Raw genomic sequence first — 20,876 nt, 5'->3', positions numbered from 1 at the left:
AATTGTGGTGGAGGAATGTGTACCACTGAGTGCCCTTCACTCATTATTTGCTTTACCAACATGCTAATGCTTTGTGGCACATTTCCCAGGACACCCAGTACCCTCTGTTCCACCACATGCTTTAGTACTCAATCATCTGAACAGTATTCTACTTTTCTATTCTTCACACCAAAGTAGACGATGTCACATTTCCCACGTTAGTCCACTCACTTATTTCGCCACAATTTGCTTTTTTGCCTATCTTTGTCAAAAATATTGCTCACATAAAAGCCTAAAAAATACTGACTGCAATAAAACTCAACAGCCACCTGAACACCAATCAGAGATTTAAACCAGTGCTTTAAACACTTATTAAAAGCATAAAATGTTCGAAAGACTCAGCGGGTCTGGCAGCATCTGTGGAAAGGGGAACAGAGTTAACATTTTGAATTTGTATGACTTCTTCATAGTTGAACCCTGCAGCTAAGTTACCAGAGATAGCTGACGCAAATTTCAAAGCTGATATCTGTGAACGGAAAGCTAGTTTTCCACCTGACTGCCCACCAAGTCCGCGGATTTGCATTGGAGAGAGAATTAGAAGTCTGTTTGTTTAAAACCTTTGTCTTTGTGCTGCAATGCAGAATTCATTGGGTGGGCACTTTGCTTTTGGTTTGTGCCCATGTTGAGCTTTGTCAACAGACAGTGTCAAATAATACCTGGCTTCACACTAAGCTAAATAACCCATATACAGTAAGTATGAAGTGAAGACTGAACAAAAATGCTGGAAATATTCAGCTGGTCTGGCAACACCTTTTGACAAGAAAGCAGCAGTAAACTTTCAGGCTTCCTACATTTCATCAGAGGTGAAATGCTGCCAGTACGTAAGTGGATTGACCGTGCTAAATTGCCCCCGAGTGTCCAAAAACGTTAAGATGAGACGATTGGCCGTGATCAATGCGTGGCGTTATATGGACAGGCCGTGGGAATGGGCCGACATAGATTGCTCTTTCGAAGGGTTGTGAAAACCCGATGGGCTGAATGGCCTCCTTCTCCACTCTAGAGAGTCTAGATTCAACTGTCGAGTATTTCCAAACCTTTCCAGTATTACTCCCTTACTTTATTGGGATGATGTGGAATTACCTTTTAAGAGTAGGATGTATGATTAACAATGCAGCCTATATGTAGAGAAGCCAGTGCGTGATGTTCTTTGACAGTTTGAGGGGTTAAACACATGCCTGGAATACAAATCAAGAGCTCACCTTAAATTGCATACGAGGGCAAGACTTGGATATTCAGGTTTTAGCTGAGTTATTGAACTAGCATGTGGCAGTAACACTGCCAAGGTTAAATAGGTCGAGAAGTTACTTGTGGAAATTTATTACATAGAAACAATTTTACTTAAAAGTGACATACAACAGTAACCACTTGTTTCCTTCATACACCGATGCTCCCAGGCCTGTGGTATGCTCCCAGCATTTTTTTGCTCAATTCAATTTCCAAATTTTTCAGGACTTAGTGCTGTGGTTTACTGCAAAGGACAATCAGAGGAATAAATAAGCAGAGTCTGGAAAGTTGAGCTCAGGAAAATATATTTGACTGGAATCCTCTTAAAAAATCGGAACGTATGATTTGACGGATATAAAGATCATAGACCTCTGGAATCCTCGTTTAAAAAATGGGAATGTATGATTTGAAGGACATAAAGTTCATAGACCTGAAACGTAAACTCTTTCTCTCTCCACAAATGCTTTCCAGCCTGATGAGGTTTTTAAAAAATAATTTTGTTTTTATTTCAGATTTCCAGCAACTGCAGTATTTTTTTTTTTTTTTTTTTTACACTTTGCCGTTAACAAAAGCATGTGTACCACATACCTGCACATTTGTGGGACAGACTGCTGCGGCCAAACAGTAACCCAAGTATATGATCGATTCCCACAGTCTGCCAAAACCTCCCCACCTGCAACTTTCTGGACAGTTGGCTGAATGCTTTGATATTTGGACAAGCTTTGCAGCATTATTAAGAGTTCTTCATACTTTTAACCAAACTTGTGTCCATTATCAGGAAATTAATCTGGATGTCCCGATTTCAATACTCAAGAATCCTTCCAGAGGAAGTGGATGAAATAAATTGAGCTGTTTGAAACATTGTTACATATTATGCATTCTAATCCCCGTTGGATTTCAAGTCCAACACTTCAGCCACTCGACCATCACAGTTACATAAACATCATCCTTAACAAGTTCTCATACAAAAAGGTCAAACACTCTTAGTCCTGTGTCTCTAAACCATTAAAATTAGCACTTTAAAAACACAGCAGATTAACTTTATTTCACCCTCCACTGATGTTGAAGTTTCAGGCCAATAACCTTCACCTTTCACAGAAGCAGGAATAGGCCATATGGGCCTGCGAGACTGCTCTGCTATTCATTATGATCATGGTTGATCATCAAGTTCAATACCCTGATCCCGCCTTCTTCCCATATCTCTTGACCCCTTTAGCCCCAAGAGCCATATTGAATTAGTTCTTGAAATTAATAAAAACCTGATATTGAACCTGCAAAACCCCACCATAATCCTTCCATCAGTTCTAGAAACAACCACTCATCACTGCTCTTTATCCTCTCAAATAATCTTATTTTCCCTTTTCTTCCATTAGTTCTAACTTAGCTCACAGGTGCAGCACTTAATGCCTTTTAAAAGGTCTACGTACACAGTGTTTCATCAAGAGAATCAAGCTGGTTAAATACAATTTGTTCTTAAGAAATTGGTGCTGGCTTTCCTTAATTAACCTGTATTTGCCCAAGTGACTTCTGTCCCAAATTGTTTCTACAAATTTCCCCAATAGGTTAAACAGACTGGTCTGTAGTTGCTGTGCTTATCCAAATGCCATTTTTTGAACAATCATGCAAATCTCTAATGCTATGGCACCAGTCCTGGGTCTACGGTGGATTGGAAAATTATGGCCACTGCTTCTGCAAGCTAAAATACAGGTACAGCAAACAATTAGGAAGGTGAGTGGTATGCTAGCCTTTACCACAAGAGATTTGAGTAGTGGCAAAACTTTGCTTCCATTGTTCAGAACCTTAGTTAGACCTCACCTGAAGAACGGTATGAAGTTTTGGCCCCCTTACCTTCGAAGGGATGTTATAGCCATTGAGGATGTGCAAAGGTTCACCAAACTTGTTCCCAGGATGGCAGGACTGTCCTATGAAAAAAGATTGGGGAAATAGTGCTGGTATTCTCTGGAACTTCGATGAGAGGTGATCCCATTGAAACCTACAATATAATTAAACGGACAGACAGGGTAGATGTTTGCAAGGTATTTCCCCTGTTTGGGAAGTCGAGAGCGAGGGGATACAATTTCAAAGTAAGGACAGCGATTAAGAGGTTATTGTTTTTACTCAGAGGGTTGTGAATATTTGGAATTCTTTATCCCAGTGGACTGTGGACGTTTAGATATTGAGTATGTTTAAATCACAGATTTGTAGATTTCTAAACACTAATGGTATAAATGGATAGGATATGGGGATTGTGGAAAATGCATTGAAGTGGATGCCATGATAATATTTAACGGGGGAGCAGGTTCAATGGGCTGAATGGCCTACTCCAACCCGTGCTCCAATCTTACTTGCCTCAGTATCCTTGGATACTCTCATCCGATCCAATCAACATTCAGTACAGACAGCCCTTCTCACGCCTCCTCCTTTTCACCAAACACTTCTCAACAAACTTTCATCTTCGCCATAACATTGGTAGTTTCATGGTCACCTATACGGAGACTAGTTTTCAATCCCTGTTAAAGCTCTTCTCACAGGCAGGACATTTAAAAGGTCTCTGATCAGTGTGCACAAGGTGGTGCTCAGTGAGGTGGGATGACTGAGTGAATCTCTTTTTGCACACTGAGCAGATGAACCCGCTGGTCCCTCAGCAAGTGAGATGACCGACTGAATCCCTTTCTGCACATGGAGCAGATAAATGGCTTCTCCCAGTGTGCGTGCGCACGTGCGTTAGCAGATCAAGCTTACTTTTAAAACTCTTCTCACAGAACATTTAAAAAGGTCTCTTATCCATGTGAACTCACTTGTGCGTTAGAAGGTTGGAGAGAACATTAAATCCCTTCCCATACATGGCAAGGGAATAGCCTCTCCCCAGTGTGCACCCGCTGGTACGTATGGAGGCTGGATGACGGAGTGAATCCCTTCCCACAAACAGAGCAGATAAAGGGCCTCTCCCCAGTGTGGCTCCATCGATGAGTTTCCAGCTCCGACGGGTAATTGAATCCCTTTCCACAATTCCCACATTTCCACAGTCTCTCCAGAATGTGGTTTTCCTTGCATCTCTCCAGGTTGATTGTCCAGTTGAAACGCGACTAGACTCAGAACGTGTGTATGGTTTTCTCCACACTCTGAATGGGAGCAGTGTAACTGATTAAGGCTCTTTGCGCAGTCAGCTCAAGGGAATACTTTCATTCGGCTGTACGTCAGTACCTTCCAGTCACATGGACCGTTGAAATCTTCCTGCAGACAGAACAGACAAACATTTCTCGTTCCACGTTCAAAAGCTGTTGATAATCAGATCCTTATGAATTGAGTGCATTATATTTGGTTTCGGCTTTTGTTGTACAAATCTTCCTCTTCTCATGTCCTGTAAAAGGATTTTACACAAAATATACACAGAATTACACAAAATATAGAGTAGAAAGAGATTGTTCATGCCAGGGAATGTTTATTGTTTTCTTTATAATCCATCTTACCGCCGGCCATTTCATGCACCTCATCTTAACCTTTCAGCCTATCCTTCTACTCCCCTTCATCTCATGCAGTCTGCCAGTTTCCTTTGAAAACACACCAAAACCACTTACTGAGGGAGTGAGTTCCACATTCTCACTGGCCTCTCAATAGGTAAAACTCTTCTTCTTTCCCTCCTGGATTCATCCATACGCAGCGTCTCTTGCCAGCGTAAGATAACTGTGCAAAATGGCCACTAACATATCTGCAGTTATCCACGTATACACGGAAAGCCAATGATGTCATTGGCTGGAGACATCAGCAGCAAACACAGCTTGTGTTTAAAACGTTGGAAAATAGCACCACACATTTCTATGGCCATTGTGAATAAAACTGTGTTACAGATTGTGCAAGAAAAAAAAGTGGATGACGTATAGGAACAGGAGTAAGCCATTCAGTCCTTTGAGCCTGCCCCGATCATGGCTGATCTGTAGCCTAACTTCTTGTACCTGCCTTTGGCCCATATCCCTTAATATCTTTGCTGTACAAAAATCTATCTATCTCAGATTTAAAGTGAACAACTGCTCTACCTTCAACTGCTATTTGTGGGAGTGAGTTTCAAGTCTCTACTACCCTTTGTACAAAGAAGTGCTTCCCAACCACACTCCTGAATGGTCTGGCCATAAATGTTAGACTATTCCCCCTAGTTTTAGAATCTCCCACCAGTGGAAATAATTTATCTTTATCTACCCTGCCTGTCCTTGTGAATATCTTGAATAATTCGATCAGATCACTTCTTAACCTTCTAAATTTTAGCAAAAACAGGTCTAATTTGTGTAATCTCTCCTTGCAACTTAACCCTGTAGTCCAGGTATTAATTTTGCAAGCATCCGTTGCAAGCTCTACAAACCCAATATATCCTTCCTAAGGTCAGGTGCCCAGAAATGCTCACAGTACTCCAAGTCGGGTCTAACCAGGGTTTTGTATAGCTGCAGCATAACCTCAGTGTCTTTGTACTCCAACCCTCAAGACATAAATGGTAGCATTTTGTTCGCCTTTTTGGTTATTTTCTGCACATGTTCGTGGCTATTTAAGGATCTGTGCACCAGAACCCCCAGGTCTCTTTGTACATCCGCTGTACTTAACCCTTCCCAATTTAGAAATTACTCTGCTCTTGTCCATTTTTGGTCCAAAATGGATAACCTCATACTTGCTTACATTGAATTCCATCTGACACAAATCTGCCCAGTCACCTAGACTGATCTCCTTGCAATTTTATGCTATCATCTAGACTGTCTACAGTGCCGCCTAATTTGGACACATGACTTTTCATGCCATCATCCAAGTCATTCATGTGAATAACTGAGGCCCCAATACAGATCCCTATGGTACACCAAGAGTCACATCCTGCCAATTAGAGTACTTACCCATTATCCCCACTCTCTATCGCCTGCCACTGAACCAATTGCCTATCCCGGTCAATAACTTGCCCTCCAATCATATTTAACAGTCTCTTATGTGGGACTTCTGGAAGTTCACATAAATAACATTTATTGACATTCCCCTATCACTTTAGTCACCTCTTCAAAAAATTCAATGTAATTAATCAGGCATGACCTTCCCCTCACAAATCCATGTTGGCTCTCCTTGATCGACCAAAGTTTTGAAGATGTTCAGTTACCCCATCCCTGATTATAAACTCCAGCAAATTCCCCACCGTAGATATTAGGCTAACCAGTCTAGAATTCCCTACTTTCCGCCTTTCACCCTTCTTAAAAAGTGGAGTGACGTGTGCAATTTTCCAATCCAGAGGGACATCTCCTGATCTAAGGAACTCAGAAAGATTATAATTCGGGCATCTACAATGTGCTTCCCTACTTCTTTTCAGACTCTCGGATGGAAACCATCAGGTCCTGGGGATTTGTAACTGTTTAATTCCATCAATTTCCCAGTGGCTTTTTCAGGGAGTTTCCTGCTGGCTTTGTCGGGGAGCTCCCCACCACTTTTCAAAGACATGCAAGTCACTTTTTTGAGCCATGTGGAGTTTCTTACCAGTTTTGCCCGCACTTAGAATTGAAGAGATCGGGCTGAGGTTGCCCCGATCTCTGTGAGCTTGTGGGGCCCCCACCCATGGGCAACGTCAACCTCCACATAAATGGACACCCCACAAGTGAGGACACCCCAATATGGGGTCCCTGGTGCACCCGAACACCCTTACAGCACCCCTTTCCTTCCAAGACCCCAACCCATTATCCCCCAAACCACCCGGAGGTCCTACTTATCTGCCCTGCACCCCCCCACTCTTCAGCCCACCCACCCCCATCCTCCTTTCATGGCCATGCCCCCCCCCCCCCCCCCCCCGGGTCTGACCCTTGACACTGCAACTGTGGCACTCAAGCACCTTGTCTCCTGGACAGTGCTCCAGCCAGCTTGGCAGGGCCACTGGGCACATTGACAGTGTCCGGGTGCCCGCGTTCCTGGGGAAGAGCCGGAGGCCACCCTGCACTTAACCTAACCACCCAGGTCATCTCCAATAGCCCAGGAGACTCTCTGGGTGCTGTTCTGCCTGGCCCACATTTGTGTGGACCAGTGCTGAATGGCACCTAGCTACAGCCTCCCTGGGAAGACTAGAGAATCGAGGGAGGCCGGTGTATCCTGTGTGAGTAAGTCTTAAGTTGGTTTGAGACCTACTACCGGGAGCGCATTTTCATCACGTCCATTTATGGTGGAGTTCCGACTCAGACTTCTCGCAGGACTTTGGTGAATCCCGTGAGGGGCGGAGGTAGCAGGGAGGCCGGCTGAAGGCTCTCACAAGATTCTCTCACTTGAGCACAACACGGTCAGCCAATTGCGCCCCTGTATCATCTCAGTAAAGTCAGCCTTGCCCAAATATAAAATTATCGTATCTGAAACATGCTTTTCATTTTTAAATGCTACACTGAGTTCAATCATGTTGTGATCACTGTTTAATAAATGTTCTTGCAGTTCGGCTAGTAATTAAATTTTATTATTACATAATTAAATTTAATATTGTCTGTCCACTTGTTACACCTGGAACATATTGCTGAAATTCACTACCTTTCTGACAGGCGCTTGTCTGCATTTTCAAATTTATGTGTAAGTTAAAATCCCCCATTAATACTACTATATCTTTACACTTGCCTAATTTCTGCATTTATACAATCTCATGCCTCAGGACTGCTACCATGGGATCTATACATAAGATCCATTAGTTTTTGATCATTTTCTGTTCCTTGGTTCTAACCATATAGTCTCCACTAGTTGCTTTCCCCTCATTATATCCCCCCTCACCATTGAGGTGATAGTATTTTTAATTAGCAAGGCTACTCCACCCCCTCGGCCATCTTCCCTCTCCCTCCTGTAAGCTTTATAACCAGGTATATTTTGTTCCCAGTCCCAGCCATCCTACAGCCATGTCTCCATAATAGCTACCATATCTTAAGCTTTAATTTTAATTTGCGTCTACAACTCATCTAGTTGATTCCTTACACTCAGTGCATCAGTATATAGAATTCTTAATTGGGTTATACCCATAACCATGAGCACTGATGCTTTATTCGCTTGTTCATAATTTCTCGCTTCTGGTTTTACCAGTATACTTTTTGTCGTTTTGTCATTAGCTGCAGTTCCTAAAGTTGCATTCCTGACTATTTCTTTACTCTCTGCCCTGCTACTTGGTTTTTGACATGTATCGGCTTCCTCTCCCGTTCTTTATATTAAAAAGTAGAAGTACAGCAAAATGCTTCAGGTATTGATGGGTGAGCTGCCAGTGTTCGTATACAACAGAACTGAAAATGTGCCAAGAAAAAGATAAAGCTGAAAGAAGTTATAGAGGTGAAAATGGGTTTGAATATTGGTCTGAATATAATAATTGTTCGTTCTAAAATGTACTCTCCAGGACAGGTAATTTGACTTTGCACTGCAGTTTCAGCCCTCATTAGGATAGCTGCAAGTTTTAATTTTGCTTTCAGCAAAACCGATATACTAACTGGAGAGGATGAATATCACATGGAGGGAATGAGGAAAGTTCACAACCTCATCACTCGCACTGACGTCATGGAGTGAAGCTTTTCAGCAAATGTTGCCATGTTGATAACAAATGAGGCCTTGTTCATAACTATATTTACGGCCTCCAGTTCTGCATTATCTCACAAGTGAACACATTCTCTCCATATCCAACCAGTCCAATCCATTCAGATTTGCAAAAAATACTTATCAAATCATCTCTATCTTCTCTTGTCTGAGGAAAAGAAAAATGCCCAACCTTACCTCATAGCTGTAATTTCAGTTGACAAAAACCCTCAGTGTCTTGGTTAGAATTTCAGAACAAATATTTCTCTTGGTTTAAGGTTTGCTGTGTGTAAATCCTCCCTTTCTAAGCCCCTGTAAAAGACGTTTACAAAATCCATTCCTGTCAGATCAGAAGTTGACAATATTCTCTCCTCCAGTTTGCTGACCCAGGAAGATCCTGTTACTTATTCCTTCCTGTAAGGATGGTGGTCATTGACCTATAATGATGGGTGTTCGTTAAAGTGGGCCTGATGCCAGGAAAAGCCCTACAGCTGCTGCCCCACTCAGTGCAAATGCAGGTCTAGGAGGATCTTAATCTGGACTTCAGCCCTAAACAAGTTATTTGTGAATCCTCCCTGCTCAGCCACTGGCTCAAAACCGTCCTAAGCTTGTCAATTTCCCTACCCCGGCTTCAACACAATCATCGCTGTACAGCCCCAGCATTATGACATTGCTCCAGCTGCAGCTGAGCACCATGCCCGCATGGAGAGGGGCAGAAGGTGGGTCTCCTGTAATAAAGATAAGTCGCATTCTACCTCATGGAGGAGGCTGCATAATTGTGCTATCCATTGAAAAGACATGTTTCTGGCGAGAGAATTATAGCCCGTGTCTTCCGGTCATTGACCGCCACCATGTTTCCTGTATCACAAATGAACTGCCTATTTTCAGCCAGGACCTCAGTCCCCAGCTAAGCAGAAACAGCTGAGCGCAGACTCTCCAGGGCGAGGCCAGAAATTGCAGCAAAGACAAAGTAAAGAGAAGACACAGATCATGTTCATTGCACTGGCTGCCATGTTCAGGCAACTTTATTAAAAGCCCAGATAAGTGAGTTGGTGAATGTATATGAGTAGTTAGGTTGGATGAATTGGGCAAGGGGATGGATCATAGGGTTGACAGCGAGAGTAGTCCAGTGGTTAGCTGGTTAGGGGTAGTTGGGAGGGTGAGGAGTGAGGGGCGAAGTCAGCTCATCATGGGAGGGTAGGTAAGTGGTTGGGGGGGGGGGGGGGTGCAGTCTGTACTCTAGTAGGGTTCCATAGTTAGGTGATCTAGATGGGAGGCAGGTGGTAGTGAGTAGTAGTCAGACGGTCAGGGAGTGAGCAGGGTGAGGGCTAGTCGAATTGTCAGCCGGTCCAAAATTGGCTGAGCTGAGCAGCAGGAGGCAGAAAGTGTTGGTCAAAGTTTATTTTTGTGACTGGAAGCTTGCGTCCAGTGGTGTACCGCAGGGATTGGTGCTGGGTCCCATGCTGTTTGTTATGTATGTTAAAGATCTGAACAGAAATGTGGGTGTTATGATCAGGAAATTCACACAAGACACATAAATTGGTGGTGTGGTAAATAGTGGGGAGGAATGCCTTAGATTACAGAGTGATAAAGGAGGACTGGTCAGATGATCAGAACACTGGTAAATGGAATTTAAACCGGAAAAGCGTGGGGTAGTGGGAGAAATATCAATGCAAGGGAATGCAATGCAATGACCAACAGGACACTAGATGTAGAGGATTAGAAGGATATTGGGGCGCATACTCATAAGTCGCTGGAGGCAGGAGAGGTAGGAGTATGGTTAAGATGGCATGTGGGAAACTTGCCTTTATTCATGTGACATTAAATATAAATAGCATGGTGGCACAGTGGTTAGCATTGCTGCCTCACAGTACCGAGGTTCCAGGTTCAACCCTGGCCCAGGGTCACTGTCCGTGTGGAGTTTGCACATTCTCCCAATGTCTATGTGGGTCTCACCCCCACAACCCAAAAGAGGTGGATTGGCCATGCTAATATCGGCCCTAAAATGGAAAAACAAAAATTGGATACTTCAAATTTAGTTAAAATATATAAGAGCATAGAGGTCATGGTGGAGCTGTATAAAACACTTGTTAGGCCACAGCTAGAGCAGTGTGTGCAGTTCAGCTCATCACGCTATAGGAATGAATGGTGCAGAGTAGATTTACCAGGATGTTGCCCGAGCTGGATCATTTCAGTTATGATGGGAGGCTCATTAGATTGGGGTTGTTTTCCTTAGAGAAGAGAAGGCTGAAGGGGGAGGGGAACCTGATGATTGAGGGTCCAATATTATGAAGGATGTAGTTGGGTAGAAAGGCTGACCTTCACATTTTAAGTAGAATTTAGATGAGCACTTGAATAGCATACAAGGCTATAGACAAAGTGGTGGAAAATGGGATTAAAATAGAAGGTGCTTGATGGTCGGTACAGCCACATAGGTAGTGGGTAGCTGCGAGGTCATCAGTGTTAAGTAATGGGTTAAGAGTTAAGTAATGCATTAAGAGACATTGCAATTAGTTGTCTCATTTATGTTAAGTATCCAATGATTGACACGGATATGTAAAGGGGCTTCAGGTGGCCCTTGTGTCAGGTGATGTGATGTTAGAGTTCTGTGCAGAGGCTGTGGAAGTGAAATAAATGGTGTTTGGTGAAAAGGAACAGGACTTTTGACTCTTCATACAACGGTAACTAAAACGTATAACAGTCAGTCGTCTGGTGGTCAATGGTCAAGGTTTAGTTTGGTGGTCAGTAGATGAGTGGTCAGGGTAGTAGTCAGGTCGGGAACTAGTCCGGCAGTTGGGGGATGGCGGGCACTCAATTTGTACTCGGGTTGGGGAGGGTGTGGTTAGCTGGCCGGGAAGGTAGTCCGGAAGTTGTTGGGGTAGTCAGATAGTCTGAGGCCTAGTAGTGGTCAGCTGGTCATCGGGGTAGTTGGGTGACCATAGGGTAGTCTGTTGTCAGCTGGTGTAGTTGGATGGTTAGCTGTTCAAGGGGTAGTCAGGAGCCAGAGATTTAGTTGTTAGGGTAGGTGAGCAGTTGGCTGATGAGGGGGGTAGTCCGGTAGGTTGTGTGGGGCCAGGTTCAATGCTTTGTTCAGTCTTGCTGTCTGATCCTCGCATTGGACTAACTATTAGCCAGCAGAATATTTTGATGGCCAATATCCAGTTAGGTCCCACATAGGGGCAGCACAGTAGCACCAGTGAATAGCACTGCTGCTTCACAGCTCTTGGGTCCCATGTTTGATTCCAAGATTGGGTCATTGTATGTCTGGAGTCTGCAAGTTCTCCCCGTGTCTGCGTGGGTTTCATCTGGGTGCTCCGGTTTCCTCCCACAAGTCCCGAAAGACATGCTGTTAGGTAATGTGGACATTCTGAATTCTCCCTATGTGACCCGAACAGGCGACGGAATGTGGTGACGAGGGGCTTTTCACAGTAACTTCATTGTAGTGTTAATGTAAGCTTATTTGGTGACAATAAAGATTATTAATTAATTAACACAATGTTGGAAGGCATTGGGATGGTGGTAATGTCACTGCACTAATATTCCAGAGCCTCATGCTAATATTCTGAGAACCCAGGTTTGAATCCTACCATGGCAACAGCAAAATTTGAACTGAATAAAAATCTGGAATTAAATGTTTAATGATGACCATGAAACCATTATCGTAAAAAAACAATCTGGTCCACGAATGGCCTTGAGGGAAGGGAATCTGCCATCTTTACCTGGTCTGTTCTACATGTGACTGCAGATCGTCCGCAATATGGGTGACTCTTAAATGCTCCCTCTTGCGCAATTAAAGATGGGCAACAGCCAGCGATGCCCACAGCCCAGACTAAAAAAGATTCTGGCACAGATCTCTGACAATGAGTTCAGTGTCAGACACACTCATTAACAAACACATATGCAAGTTAGGTTGGGTTACAGGTATAGTGCTGGGGAGTGGGTCTAGGTATGGTGTTCTTTTGGAGGGTGGGTGCAGAATTGATGGGCCAAAAGTGGCCTCCTTCTGCACTGCAGGAATTCTATGATTAAGGGTCCCTGGGCAGCACTAATCAGGCCATTTGGAAGTTTCACCTTCCTGGACAAATTCAGCGCATGAGTGAGTGACTTCCATGGAGTCCTGATGCACATTTCCCAATTTACGTCAAATGTCCATGAAACCGTATGGTTATCATAAGATTTAGGCTGAGGTTCAGTGATCCAATTACTCTTGGAGCCAAGGGGTCAAGATACAAAAGGAATAATCAATTTCATACAGAAAGCCAAATGCTTGGGCCCTCCACCATTGTGCTGGCCTGGAAATAGTTAATATCAGTAATGATCGCAGAACCCAACCCTGCATTCAAAGATGCGCCTACCTTTTGGCTCATCGACCGACCCTCAAGAAAGCACTCTGCCTAGGCCGATACCACCAACCTATCCCTGTAAACCCACCCATTGAGCAAGGCCAATCCACTTAACCTGCACATATTTACACAGTAAGGGACAATTTAGCATAGCTAGCCCACCCAACCTACATATCTTTGGTCTGTGGAAGAAAACTGGAGCACCCGGAGAAAACCCAAACACAGGGAGAACGTGCAACTCCATGCAGTTACTCAAGGTTGGAATTAGACCCGGGTCCCTAATCCTTTGAGGCAGAAGTGCTAACCACTGTGACACAGTGCCGCCCTAGTAGGTGAGGTGTACAGGAAAGAATAATTTCCCATGCACGCAATATTTAAACAGATTCTCTCGAGTACGAATGGACTGGCTGCACATCAGATCCAGCAAACATTTAAAGTTAGAGAGCGAACAGGTCCACCCTGTACACCATATAATTAGTAGTGTCCTTACTCCATAATTCTTTTCAAGGAAAAATTTAGACAAGACATCATAGTCCCGGACAAGGCGTGTACAGAATCTTCCTCTGTTCTATTAGCATATCCTTCTAATTTCCAGTTAGTCATTTTGGCATGAACGGAAACAGAATTAATACCTGGGTGTGATGGCCGACAGTCCAGTTCTAAGCCTGCGGGATACATCTGCAACATACTGCCCTAAAGAAAACATAATTGGGTGGCATGGTGGCACAGTGGTTAGCACTGCTGCCTCACAGCACCAGGTACTCTGGTTCAATTCCGACCTTGTTGAATATGCAGATTAGTGTCTGCGTGGGTTTTTCAGGGTGCTCTGGTTTCCTCCCTCAGTCCAAATGTTAGATGGATTGGCCATGCTAAATTGCCCTTCGTGTCCAAAGATGTTCAGGTTAGGTGGGGTTATGTAGATAGAGTGGGCTATGTGAGCCTGGGTGGGGTGCTGTTGGGCGTGGTGCACAATTGGTGGGCTGTTCATCCGGCTTCTGCACTGTCAGGATTCTCTAGATTCTAGGCAACTGTGGTCACTGACCTGCGTCCACCCATTTCAGCCGATTTCCAATTACAGACCTCCAGTTCCTGTGGAAGGCCAAACTGCTGCACACCTATTGATATCCAGCGTCCTGAAACGATCAGAAAAAGCACAAAGAAAATGACAAGTGCGAGTTTTTAGTTTTTGCAAAATTTTCAGTGTTAAATTTTGATTATTTTTAGCATTCATCTTGGCCCTTTTGGGGCCAATTCAAATCTGTGATGCAAATATTTCAGCTTCACTTAAAAAATACACAGGAAAACTGGTGAATTGCAGAAAGCTCCCAGGTATAACCTCAACATTGACATTATCTCATCAGAGGTAATGGCATTCCCTTGCATTTACCACCACTCCTGTTCTCCTTCCAACCTGGAAAGATCTCTTCCCAAGAAGATTACAACTCCTCTTTCAAACTTCCGACCGTAACACCATTTGACCATGCATTTGTCATGACACTTCTTCAACTGGTCATCTGTTCAAGCATTCCCACAACTCGTGATTTCTTTCTCCTGCGTAGAACACTGAATCTTCCCCTTAACTCCCATTACCCCCTTTGCAGCTTATGTCTAAGGAACGCAGACCGGAACATATGTCACACAAAAGGTTTAGCCAATTATTGGCCGAGCAAGCTGCCCCACACACTAAATACTACCTGGTCCTGTATCCACTTTCCCTGCAGCCATTTCTTAAAAGACCCTAGGATACAGAGCAGTAAGTCCACACGATGTGCCCGTCTCTGTCAGTCCAATTAGTTGTTCTAGTCATTGTTTATGTTTCTCAATCCCTGCTGCATCTCGGTTTTCTACTATCCTTGGAATGGTGTTTGGGTTTTTACTTTGGAGACAGAGACTAAATACTTAAGTTTCTGCTATTTCCTGGTGTCCTATACTAATTTCCCTGCCCTACCATCTAAAGAAGCAATGCTTTGATTTTTTTAATGTTTTCTTAGTTTTCTCTCAAATTCCAATTTCTTCCTCTTTTTTTTTAAAATAAAAGTCACCCTTTACTGCACTGAGCTTTTTAAGCACAAAGCACTTTAGAATCTAAATGCAGCACATGCTGCAATCCTTACCTGGTCTGGCCTACATGTGATTCCAGCTGCTGACTGTTAACTGCCCTCAGTCCACTCAGTTCAAGCAGAGTGAAGGCTGGGCATTAAATGCTGGCCTCAGCCTACAATGTCCACATCCCATTTAAAAAAAAAAAAATCTTTCTTCCTTAATAGCATGCATCTCTACTGATAGTTATGAAATATCCCCCTCAATGTCTGACGCTCCACTGTCCTAACTTTTAATTTATTTTCTCTGTTTGCTCCAGCTAACTCTCTATTCATACTTTTTAATTGCCTTTATTTAAGTTCAAGACACTCGTCTTACACCTACCGATCGCATCCTGTAAGTGAATGAAATTCCATTATGCTGTGACAATTATTCCCAATTGGATCCTTTACAAGATGATCATTAATCAATGCTACCTCTTTGAACACTATCAAGTCTAAAGACTTTTCCCTCGTTTCCCAACTAAATTGTTCCAAGGAACTGCTCGAAATACATCAATTCAAGATGCAGGCTACCTTTTCTAATTTGATTCAACAAATCTATATAAAAGGTGAAAATCACCCACGATTGTGGTACCTGCCTTAGAAGGTTCCATTTCTTCATGTATAGCATATATTTAGCACTACTGACTCATAGCGCCAGGGACCCGTGTTCAATTCTGGCCTTGGATGACTATCTGTGTGGAGTTTGCACTCAAATTCCTTTCTGTATTGCATTCCTCTGGGTGCTCCGGTGTCCTCCCACAGTCCAAATATGTGCAGGTTAGGTGGATTGGCCATGCTACATTGCTCCTTCGTGGCCAGTGATGCACAGGTTAAGTTACAAGGATAGGGCAGGGACTGTGCCTCGGCAGGGTTCTCTTTCAGAGGGTCTGTGCAGACTCGATGAGCCAAATGGCCTCATTCTGCACAGAATTCTATGATTCTATACTCTGTCCTGCAAAGCAGCTACTGGCTGAACCATGGTGGTGGTGGAGTGATGGCTATAAACTATTCCCAGCAGTAACTTTCCTTGACAATTGCTCATTTAAATCCAAACTGATTCTATATCTTGATCCTTCAAACCAAGATCATTTCTCACTATTGTACTGATCTTCAACACCTTTTTTTTTTCTTGTACCTCCCAAATGTCCAAATCCCTTGAATCTTCAGGTCCCATGCACGGTCCTTTATAACCAGGTCTTTCTAAGGCTTTCATATCGTAGTCATTTATTTCAAGTTGTTCTACCAATAAATAAATTGATCATAATTCTTCAGATCTGCTTTTTTACTATTTTACCCTCTGCAGATCTTTTTGCTGGTGCACTTGTATATTTGTATGCCCTGTCCATTCCTGTCACTCTTTATTATCATTAACCATACAATAACCTGCACTATTCCCTTGTCTTTTTTCATTGATTTTAGAAATATTCCCTCATATGAAACTTTCTCCCTACTATTTAGTTGAAAGCACTTTTTACAGCAATAGATGTACAATTTTCCAGAACACTGGTCCCAGAAAGGTTCAGTTAAAGGCGTCCCAATGTTATAGCTCCCAGTGCCGAAAGAACGGAAACCCAAGTATCCCCCACCAACATTTGAATTACACATTCAACTTTCTGATTCACATTACCCAATGCAAATTTCCTTCTAGTTTGGATTGTAATCCAGAAATGATAATCTTTGCGGTTCTGTTTTTAATTTAACCCCTCACTGTTCATACTCCTTATGTTGTTGGATCCCTTCCCACCCACTCAAGATTCCTCTCCAATCCCTACGAAATGTCCGTAATCACATGCACTGGAAAGACATTACAGCCTTCAATGCTCACCCTCTTTGTTGCAGATAACAGTATCTATTCCCCTATACAGTCCCCTACTACAAATGTAACTCCAAAGTCAGTCTGCAAAACAGAAGAGAACTGGATATAACAACTTGAAGTGGGGGAGGAAACAGAAACATCTTTTTATTTGCTTTGCGTTCTTGAATTAAAGGGATCAAAAGATTATTCGGTAGGCAGAATATGGAGTTGAGGCCACAGTCAGATCACCCATGATCTTGCTGAAAGGTAGAACAGGCTCAAGGGGCCTAATGACCTAAGTCTGCTCATATCATTGATCATACCACCATATTGTTCTGTGAAAATGCAAAAATTATTTGAGCTTCTAGTTTTGGAATTGGTAGATTCAGTCTCAACTTTTGCAAAGTCCAATCTTGCCCTTTACCAAATGTACTAGATGCAGCTGGGATATTGCAGCTGCTGCTAAACAAAATCCAAACAAAAGTCACAGTGATAGATGGGCAAGTGTCTTCACAATGAAGATTTTCAAGTGTCGCTAAAAACTGACAAACACAAATATTTGTGAATTAAGACAGGAAATATAGAGATATGTTTTCTTGCTCTCTGAAACAAATGCCACACGAGTACCTGGGTCAATTTAAATTGGGTGTATAAGTGGCAGAAAACTTTATAAAAAGTTCTCTGGTTATCAATACATAAAACATGAAGGAGGGGGTTCTGTAAAAGGACAAGTGCTCCACTCTGCCAGATTACTCGCCAGGAATTGAAGACAGTAATCCACTTCCTTAGAGAGGGATTTAAACCTGAGGTTGAGAATGTTAACATCAAGACTTTGCCATAATTGGAAGCTAATACAGTGCCACACACTCTCAGCCACTTACGGTTTGTTGCTGGGTGATGATGGCACAGTGGTTATCACTGCTGCCACACAGCACCGTGGGCCCAGGTTCAATTCCAACCTTGGGTGACTGTGTGGAATTTGCACATTCTTCCCGTGTCTGCGTGGGTTTCCTCTGGGTGCTCTGGTTTCCTCCCACATCGAAAGATGTGCCGGTTAGGTAGATTGACTTTGTTAAATTTCTCCGAGGTGGGATTATGGGGATAGGGTGGGGCTTTGGACTGGGCCTAGACTGTGTGTTCTTTCAGAGGGTCGGCACAGACTCGATGGGCCAAATGGCCTCCTTTTGCACTATAGTGATTCTATGATTCTAAACATTGATGTCGGTGGAGGGACAAACAGGGCCAGGGGACAAACAAGGCCACAGCAGGACTGTGTCTGCAGACTCTGCCTGTCAGGTCAGATACAAACAGGATCAGCTTGAACAAGACACACAAGAGTGATGGATCTTACTGCAGTGTCACAGCCAACGTCACTCCTTCGCCCGAGTCCACAGTCACCTCGGTCTCCATCTCCCAATGTAAAGCTGCAAAACAAAAGAAAAGTGGATAAGACAACCTGAAATAGAAGATGAAATGAGGATTTATTTTTAAAGCAGCGAGTTGGTATGCTCTGGGATGCATGGCTGAAAGGAGGCAGCAGAATCATCTGTAACTTTGCAAATGGGATCAGATAAAGACTTGAAAAGGAAGAATATTCACAGAGCTGCGGGTACAGGCAAAGAGGGGACTGACTCCCTGCTATTCCTGTGCTCCTGCTGACGGCGCACGTGTCACCGACCTCAGCCATTGAGACCACATTAATCAAGCCTGACACCCCGACGCCCTACCCTTCTCCCCCGACGCCCTACCCTTCTCCCCCGACGCCCTACCCTTCTCCCTTCCCCCACCCCGCCCCCGCCCCGACGCCCTACCCTTCTCCTCCCCCCCCGCCCCCCCCCCCATCACACGCCGAAAGGTCCTGGACTCCGTGCGAGCTCACTCGCTCGCCCTTCCGCGGCAGCACCCTCTCGGGCCCAGTATTACTGCCCCGAACTGAGATCACCGCTATCGACCCGAAATCCAGGCCCGGCCCCTGACCGCAGCAAATCTACACACTGAGGAGCGCAGCGCATGCGCGACTTTTTCAGCACCGGACAAACCATGACGCAATCTCGTAATCACGAGAGACGAAATGATGCGTGACGTGCAGGGTGGCCCAACCTTGGAGAGAGAGGGAGCTGTCAATCTAAGGATCTGCAGTCATTGTGCACCGGGTTGTTAGAAACTACTGCTGTGAGAAACACCGCTCACTTAATAAAAGATTTACACTTAGTCAAATTATCGATCTTGCAAGAGCGGGTGCCTCCAGTAAGCAATAGCAGACACAAAGAATTCACACAGCATAACTTTGTTATATACAATCCATGAAAATACAATCCGTGAGAAACACATCCCACAAACTATAAAAAGGGCAGTTCCCTTATCAGTGATCCCTTATTTGGTCTCCCCCTTGCATAGTGATTTCTGTCCGCTCCTGGTACATCCTTGGACCGGCAGTTAAAGATGAGAATGAGGCCCCCTGCTTGCACCTGCTATCTCCCCTTGCTTAGCAAGTTCTGTTATTGTACATCCCGTTCTTCCCCGAAGGTCATCCTGGTACATCGTTATAATAATTCGCTCACTATAGCTTACTCAGAACTCAACATGTTAATTTTCCCATCATGCTTCATTGTTGACATCTTAATTGTGAACCAGAGTATATACATGTGAAAACAACACAAAAACAACACAGAATGTTCATTTCTCACACTGCAAATGCAAAATATTCGGAAATATATATGAGGAAAATTCTGTAAATACAATAATTCCAAATGGGGATCGTCTGGAACGGTGGAGCAAGACCCATCGGTCTTAAGTTCCTATTTCTTGCTTCACTGTCACATGGCAGGTGAGGCTTTGGGACCTGATTGCATTCTCTCATTCGAGAGAGTTGATTAAGTCACTAATAGAAAGAATAAGTAGTACCTCGGTTATGATTGGCGGGAAATTTAGATGTTATCTTTTATATTATATGTATTATGTAAAACATATAAATACCCATGTTCACCAGCGTTTAGCATCTTTAGTACCAGGGTAGCCAAATCTGTTTGCTCATCTACAGTCTCCAGTTTATCACCTCAAAGAACATCCTCCTATTTTCATCCAGTGCATACAATTTACGCTTTTTCTGTAACTCCTCACATTTTTATCTATTGCTTTGATCGAATCCTCTTTTTTGTCCTTTAGTTCATAAAAGTTTTTTGGAAGAAGGGACTAACTGAGAAACACCAGAAATACATGAAAGTCAGGTGTTACGTTCTGGTACTAGGCTGGTAGGAATCAATGTACTGGAGAACGTCTCGTTCATGGCTGGTTAAGTTTTATTGTTAAATATTAACATGGGTTAGATAACAAACATGATACGATGAAAAACTATTACTATCAAAATATCCAAGCCATGGGACATCTGCGACTATCTACTTCAACAGCTATCCCCAGACTCCCTGAGTTTGTAATGCCACATGGTTCTCTTCTGCCACCTGCTGGTTGGAGGTCGTATCCGTTAATATTTACATAACTGCTTATGCAGATCATCACACCCTCTTTCCTTTGGAAATGAGTACTATTTACAATCATCATTTTAAAACAATACATTTACATCTGATGCACTTCATCCTTTACTTATGTACATATTTCAAGGCTTACAAATCAATCTGTCTGGTTTTCTGCTGTGTCTTATCGACCTTCTCAGTGCCCATTGAAGCGGCGAATTCGACTGGCATTCAGATGTTTCTGGACATAACATAAGAACTAGCAACAGGATTAGGCCATCTGGCCCCTCGAGCCTGCTCCGCCATTCAATGAGATCATGGCTGATCTTTGTGGACTCAGCTCCACTCTCCGGCCCGTACACCATATCCCCGAATCCCTTTATTC

At 43.5% G+C, this 20,876-nt stretch overlaps 1 long non-coding RNA gene across 3 annotated transcripts; it reads right to left on the bottom strand.

Annotated features, from left to right (window-relative positions):
• Positions 1-1,551: 1,551 nt before the first annotated feature.
• LOC140390236 (uncharacterized) lies at positions 1,552-19,009 on the bottom strand. Of its 3 annotated transcripts, XR_011934598.1 has the most exons (5): positions 18,901-19,009; positions 18,373-18,445; positions 14,185-14,275; positions 8,998-9,111; positions 1,552-4,624 (listed from the first exon to the last, which is right to left on the bottom strand). It is a non-coding gene; the product is annotated as an uncharacterized lncRNA (long non-coding RNA). The 3 variants fall into 3 exon arrangements; XR_011934596.1 differs by lacking the exon at positions 18,901-19,009 and having other exon boundaries at positions 18,373-18,740; XR_011934597.1 differs by lacking the exons at positions 8,998-9,111; positions 18,901-19,009 and having other exon boundaries at positions 18,373-18,740.
• Between the last annotated feature and the right edge of the window lie 1,867 nt (positions 19,010-20,876).

Source organism: Scyliorhinus torazame, chromosome 14 (assembly GCF_047496885.1).
Source record: "Scyliorhinus torazame isolate Kashiwa2021f chromosome 14, sScyTor2.1, whole genome shotgun sequence".
NCBI classification, from domain to species: domain Eukaryota; kingdom Metazoa; phylum Chordata; class Chondrichthyes; order Carcharhiniformes; family Scyliorhinidae; genus Scyliorhinus; species Scyliorhinus torazame.
This window is presented reverse-complemented; position numbering and strand designations above follow the sequence as displayed.